This window comes from Myodes glareolus, chromosome 5 (assembly GCF_982192425.1).
Source record: "Myodes glareolus chromosome 5, mMyoGla1.1, whole genome shotgun sequence".
NCBI lineage: Eukaryota > Metazoa > Chordata > Mammalia > Rodentia > Cricetidae > Myodes > Myodes glareolus.
In genome coordinates, this window is record NC_142030.1 from 106,186,452 (window position 1) to 106,193,242 (window position 6,791).

The window sequence follows — 6,791 nt, forward strand, 5'->3', positions numbered from 1 at the left end:
CCTTACCACTATAGCACTTCTAGTATGAGCTTCTTCTTCCTGCCATGTGAATTGGTCAGCCTTCCTACTCTATATGTATGATCTCATTTCATCCTTACAACAACCACATAAATAGGTGCCCTCTACTGGTCCTCCCCACCCCAACCCACTGCACTCCCCCATTGTTTTTTTTTTTTTTTTGATAGACTCTAAAATACAAAGGAACTACTAGCCCAAAGCAGAGCCAGAATGCACAACAGTTTGAAACTGGTTGCTGTGGTTTTCAAACTTGAGGACACAGCTGTGCATTCTGATAAAGTCCTATGAAAGATTGAGTGCATTTAACGATGACCTAAGGGCCGACAAGATATCTCAGGTTATCAGGGCACTTGCCGCCAAGCCTAACTACCTAGGTTTGATTCATATGGTAGAAGGAGAGAACCAACTCCCACAAGTTGTCCTCTGACCTAACACAAAAAAAAAAAGGAAAGAGAAAAGGAAAAAAGGGGGAAAAAAAGGTAATGCTTAAAAAATTAATGAAATAAAGAACACTTTAAAAAACAGAGAGGGATAGCGGGCAGTGGTGGCACACACCTTTAATCCCAGCACTCGGGAGGCAGAGGCAGAAGGATCTCTGAGTTTGAGGCCAGCCTGGTCTACAGAGTGAGTACTGGGACAGCCAGGGCTACACAGAGAAACCCTGTCTCAAAAAGCCAAAAAAAAAAAAAAATCAGAGAGGGCTGGGGTGATGGCTCTATCTACACAGGTAATGAGAACCTGAGTTCCACCCTCTAAAAGCCCACAGATAAAGAAGAGGAGGAGGAGTAGGAAGGCAGCAGGTATCGTACAAAGAATGATCTAACCCCGGGGAAGTGGAGGCAGGAGGAACCCTAGGGTATGCTGGCCAACCAGTCTATCTAAATCAGCAAGCTCCACTGTCAGCAGAAACTGTCTCAAAACATAAGGTGGAGAGCATTGGAAGATAGCTGGTGCTGACCTCTGGCTCCACAGGCTCCTGCAAACGTATGCATGCCAACACGCAAAACAAACAAAACAAAAACTGCCTTTAGAAAGCATGGTGAACATATATGAAATTATCTAGAAATAAATTTACAATATATTTTTTAAAAGCACAGTGAGCTTCTATGAAATTGGGAGGATGTTGGGATGTAGGCCGTGTCAGAACACATATGTAGCAAGCGGCTATGGGTCTGATGCTGAGCACCAAGTGATAAACTAGGAGGGGACAAAGACACAGACGTGTCTGCATACACCTAATATATGTAGCACCGACTCAGGCTATAGTCTCCCCTCCCAGACTGTGAGCCTCTAGCATGCTTATAGGTCTCTGTAAGTGGATCTCTGGGGAGCTGGTACCCAACTCATGAAAGAGTTGAACAAGAAAAACTAATCTAAATCCAAGGAAAGTCTGGTGACTGTCCATGGGAATATGAAGAGAGCTGGTGGTGGGAAAAAAACAGACTTAAACCATCCTGCTTTGAGAGATAACCAATGTCATCAAGTAAAAGCAGAGGCCAGATTTGATGCAATGTAAAACATTTGTGGTCAACAAAGCCTGTCCTAAAACAAAGAGGTTCGCCTGCAGTTTGAGGCTGGAGAGCAGAATGCTGCAGATGTCAGGAGACAGTGGCCCGTGGGGCCTTTAGGAGCTCTTCCATAGCTCCAATCCTATTACCAAGCTAGGGGAGGGGGAGGGATTTATTTATTTTACTGTGTTTGAGAGTGTATTTGCCTATGTATGTATGTGTGCACCACATGAGAGCCTGGTGCCCTTGGAGACCAGAAGACAGAAGCAGCAGCCCTGAAACTCGAGTAACAAACTGCTGTACGCCACCATGTTGGGCTAGAATCGAACCCAGGTCCTCTGGAAGAGTAGCCAGGGCTCTTAAGCACTGAGCCATCTCTCCAGCTCCATGCCACACTTCCTTTTTCTTTCACACAATCAACAGCTCCCACTAGAAGACAAGTCCCACAGGTCACACTAGCCGCCATCACACAATGGTCTCAAACTCCCTATGTCCAAGGATCTAAAGAAGAGTAAATGTCCAGGAGGGAAGCAGTGTGACGGGGAAGTTGAGGAATAAAACCAGAAAAAGTAAGGACTGAAGAGATTCCAGCAGGAAGAGAGCAGAAGGCAACAAGGCGTTGTGTCAGTAATGCCACCATCTCGGTACTGTTGGGACCCAGGGGTGGTGGGGTAAGACACGACCAGCACAAATCTGGGGACAAATGTCACCAGGTGCGGCAGCAAAGAAACCAGTAAAGCCCTGGGATGGGAGGAGCCAGTTAGAAACTATCAGTGAACACTAGTGCTTCGTATCAGTTAATCTCTCTCTCATAGGTATGCATGCCTTATGGGTGATGCTCTGCTAGGCACCAAGCAAAGAAACCATGGTTCATTCTTGACAACTACACTTTACAAATCAAGAGATGTATCACCTGTGATTCCTTCTCTGTGTAGTTTTTGTTTTAATTAAAATTAGACCTTTCTCTTATCTTCAAGAAAATCTCTAGTTGGTTCTGATTTTAAACATGTTTTACTATTATCTACCATTTACCACTGCCATTTAATTTGGGAACCAGATTGGCACTTATTACAACTAACAGTTATTGAAACTCAACTCTGGGACTAATATTAACCCTTAGATGGCTATATTTACAATCGAACTGCACAATTAAAAGTAATTTTTATTTAAAAATTGATTTTAAAATGGCTTAAAATGGCTCACTGGGTAAAGGCACTTGACACCAAGTCTAAATTCAGTCCCTAGAACACACAGGGAGGAAGGAGAGATCTGACACTCAAAAACTGTCCTCTGAGGCAGTCATAGTGACGCACGCCTTTAGTCCCAGCACTTAAGAGGCAGAGGGAGGCGGACCTCTATGAGTTCAAGGACAGCCTGGTCTACAAAGCAAGTTCTAGGTCAGCCAAATCCTGTCTCAAAAAACAAAAAAAAACAAAAAAAAAAAGAGAGAGAAGAAGAAAATAAAGAAAAGGAAAAAAGAGAAAAAGAAAGAAAACTGTCTTCAATCATATCATGTACCTGGCACACATACACACACTAATAAATATATGCCAATAAATAAATGTAATAGAAACTGATTTAAAGTAGATTACTAAGAATAAAGACAATCAAGTACATAAATTATCTACCCAAATTTCTAAACCAAGACATTGAGCTGCTCAAGAAAATAAAAGTAACAGAACACTGGAAAAAAATCAAAATCCAAAACCAAACAAAATGAAAAAACACATTCGAATGATAATCCTAATGTCCTTCTGACCATCCACATAAACTATTTTAAGGATCTGAATCCTGCTCTATAAAAAGCCAATTCCATTGTCTGTGCTATAATTCAGAGTCTACCACAGTTGTTACTGGGGCAAGTAAACTCATGCTGTAGATTTTTCCTTGCTATCAATACAAAAAGAAATGCTGGAGGCAGTGAGATGTCTCCGTGAGTAGAGGCTTGCTGCCAAGCCTGGGGACCAGAGGGTCCTACATAGCGGATAAAACCTAGTCCTACAAATTGTCCTTTAACTGCCGCATGTCTGCTGTGTACAGCACATGCACACTCACATACACAGACACATGCAAACATATACAAATAAACGAATACATGTAAAAAAATTAAAAACTTAAAGGCTGGGATGTAGCTCATTGACAGAGAACTTGTCTAGTACACACAAAACCCTGGGGTCAATTCCTAGCACTGTCAATAAGTAAGCTAAATAATTAAAACTTTAAAGATTTAAACCAGTTATAGTTCTGGTTTGCTTTCTGTTGTGACAAACACACCAACAGAAGCAACTTAGGGGAGAAAAGGGTACATTCGGCTTGTACCTCTAGGTCACACTCCATTATTGAAGTCAAGGCAGGAACTTAGCAGGAACTCCCAGCAGGACCCACGACAGCCGCTGCTGACTAGCCTGCTCTCTGACTTGCTCAGCGGGCTTTCTTTCTCTTTTCTTTTTTAAATATTTAAAAAACTTTTATGTAAAAAAAAAATGCCTTCACTACAGTTTTAAAGTTTGAAAAGTCTTTTTAAAATCATAACCCCAAAAGTTAATAAGCATATACAGAAGAGAAAACTCATTTTAAAACTTTGAAAGAGTAAAAACTCTATCTATAGGCATGTGCCCAACTTTTAAGGGGTGTGCCATCCTGAGGCGTTGGTATCAAGGCTGCCTTAATCACCCAAATTTACAGCTTCATTCCTCCACTTAAGCCAGAAGAAAAAAAAAGTTCAATAAAGGAGCAAATGTTCCAAATTAATATCATGGTTAGATTCCCCAAAGTCTGCACTTGAAATGATGCTGGCTCTTCCATTCACACGCATTTCTATGGTTCTCTACTGGGGGGGAGGGGGAGTGAGAGTGCTCCGAGTAAGAAATGTGTCCCGAGTTCAGAAGAGATAAGAGAGTAAATAATTAAAAAAAAAAAGTCAGGCATGAATCTGAATAATTCAAAGAAGCCTGTCCCTACCTACAACTCATAAAACTGGGGTAGCATCTTGCCAGAAGTCTACAAACAAATTTTCATTAGCATAAATTGGCACACAATGCACAAGGAGTCCTCAAAGCTAGACAGAGAGTTTCATGGCTTCAGATCAAGAAGCAGGAGAAAAGAGAAAACAGACACTTTAGCTAGCTTTTTTATACAACCCAGACCTACCTGCCTAGGAACAATGCCACCCACAGTGGGCTAGGCACTTCCAAATCAACCACCAATCAAGACAATCTCTTATAGACATGGCCACAGGTCAATCTGATCTGGGAAATTCCTGGGTAAGGAGGTTGTGTCAAGTTGACAATAAAAACTAGCAGTTACATGTTACCCGTAATAAACAATGACTTACAGAAACTGAAATTTGAGTCCTGCAACAAGGCTGCAATTAGCCAACTTTACAAAGATGAATGAACAAATAGCTCATTAAAACTTAAATCTTTCTCAGCAAGTAAAAAAGATAAATAATATTCAGTTCTCTGGGCGCTGCGTTATTTTCCCTATCTCTATGTCTCTGCATCAATGTTGCTATTCTCCCTCCTACTCCGTGAATGAGCAGCCAGACCCCTCTGTTTCGGATCCCTCATACCAAGAGTTCCATAAATGTCATGAATAACAATAAAAATAATAATTTCTAAGGCTAGAATACTAGCCAGTGGCACCTGAATCTGGTGCAAGGTACGGGGTAGCAGGCAACTGCATCACTCTTGACTCTCCCGCATCACTGACTCCCAAAGGACTAGAGCATCCAAAGCACTCAGCGCCACATCACAAATTAAAGTATCAGGTTTAAAGAACTCACAGGTTCCACCATTAGGTCAGTGTCTCACGAACGAATCCCCTAACAGAAATCCACTCGACGTGACACAACAAGCTTTAGGGCTCCATCTAACTATTCTTTCAAGAAATAAACACAACTATTTTTAAAATCTATAGATATTTATATAATGAGTTTGACTTTGGAAAACCCCACACTCATCCAAGCAGCTCATAAAATGGAAAGCAAAATTCAATTTGCTCCATTGTACCCAACCAGACTAACATGCAAGATCACACACTCATCTTCGTCAGAGCGGCTCTGCCAATACCAAAGAACAACAAAGGCAAGTTGAGAAGGCTGAACAGCCTTAACTCAGCACTTGTCCGCTCTTTCCAGCTTAGCCAAGACCCTCGCAGCGGGGCCCTCCTGGGGACCAAGGGGACCTTTTGCATCCCGCTGGGCCCCGGCTGCTCCGCTTTTGTCTGGCCCGGGCTGGGAGCCCCGGCCGCCCGGCCTGCCTCCCCGACAACCCCTTCTTCCCTCTGAATCTTTCTCCACACCCATCACTCGCCGATGACTAGTTGGAGTGGGGTTTCTTCTCCTGGAGCCCCTTCCCGCTCTGTGCAATGTGGGTTCTTTTCAAAGAGACCCCAGACTGCTTTGGCGTCTCCCAAGACGGCCAGGGGAGACTCCGGGTCAAGAAGGGGCCCCGGGGTGGGGTCTGAAAGAGACAGGCACACAAAGCCAGGCTTGACCCCACAGCCGCCCCACCTCCCCTCTGCAAAGCAGCCTGCGATCAGGATTGGACCTAGCAGTCGCGCATCCTGGGTTCTCACCCCGATCCCATCCCAGGGCCGCCCCCTCCCCCAAAAGTGCACCCCAGAGCGACTGACAGCGCCGGACACCGTCCCCACCCGGACCCTGCGCCCGCTGCCGCCCGGAAAGGGAGCAGGGCCCTCGGGTGGACTCCAGTCTGAGCATTCTTCGTCTTTAACCCGGTACTTACAGCTCTATTATTCACAACTGTTGGGGCTGCGGACCGGACAGCCGCCGCCTTCTCCTCCACCCCAATGAGGTTAAGCGCTTGGTGCGGGGATTAAAAAAAAAAAAAAAAAAAAAGTGAGAAGCCGACTGCGCCTGCGCAGTGCGGCCTTACTGTGTTCCCCTTACCGCCACCATCTCAGCTGAACCATAGAGACTGCAAACTCAGCCCAGAGAGGTGGCTTCCTCTCTATGATAACGCCCGGCGCACTGGCAGCTCCCGGCTCCCTTTCCTCGCTAGGAGGATGTTGATTGACTCTAATGGCGACCCGTAGCGTAAAGGTGCTTTAATGAAAAAGGTGACCAAGGAATATTTGGACCCTCTGAGGAGTGGAAGCAAAACTCATGCAAGACTTGGAGAAGGCTGTGAGATAAAAGAGCTAGAGAGGAGTCAGGAGAGCGTGGACAAGTCTTCCAGCCGGAACTTCCTTTGATCGTCGGGGTGTCTGATAGTGAAGCGAACAGTCTTTCACTTCTGGGTT

At 44.5% G+C, this 6,791-nt stretch overlaps 1 protein-coding gene across 16 annotated transcripts in view; it reads right to left on the minus strand.

The window, feature by feature from the left end:
• Clasp1 (cytoplasmic linker associated protein 1) overlaps positions 1 to 6,419 on the minus strand; it is a 217,653-nt gene extending 211,234 nt beyond the window's left edge. For all 16 annotated transcript variants that reach the window (XM_087906617.1, XM_087906616.1, XM_048443840.3 and 13 more), the window contains exon 1: positions 6,275 to 6,419. The gene's annotated coding sequence lies outside the window, so the exon portion shown is untranslated. The remainder of the gene's footprint in view (positions 1 to 6,274) is intronic.
• Between the last annotated feature and the right edge of the window lie 372 nt (positions 6,420 to 6,791).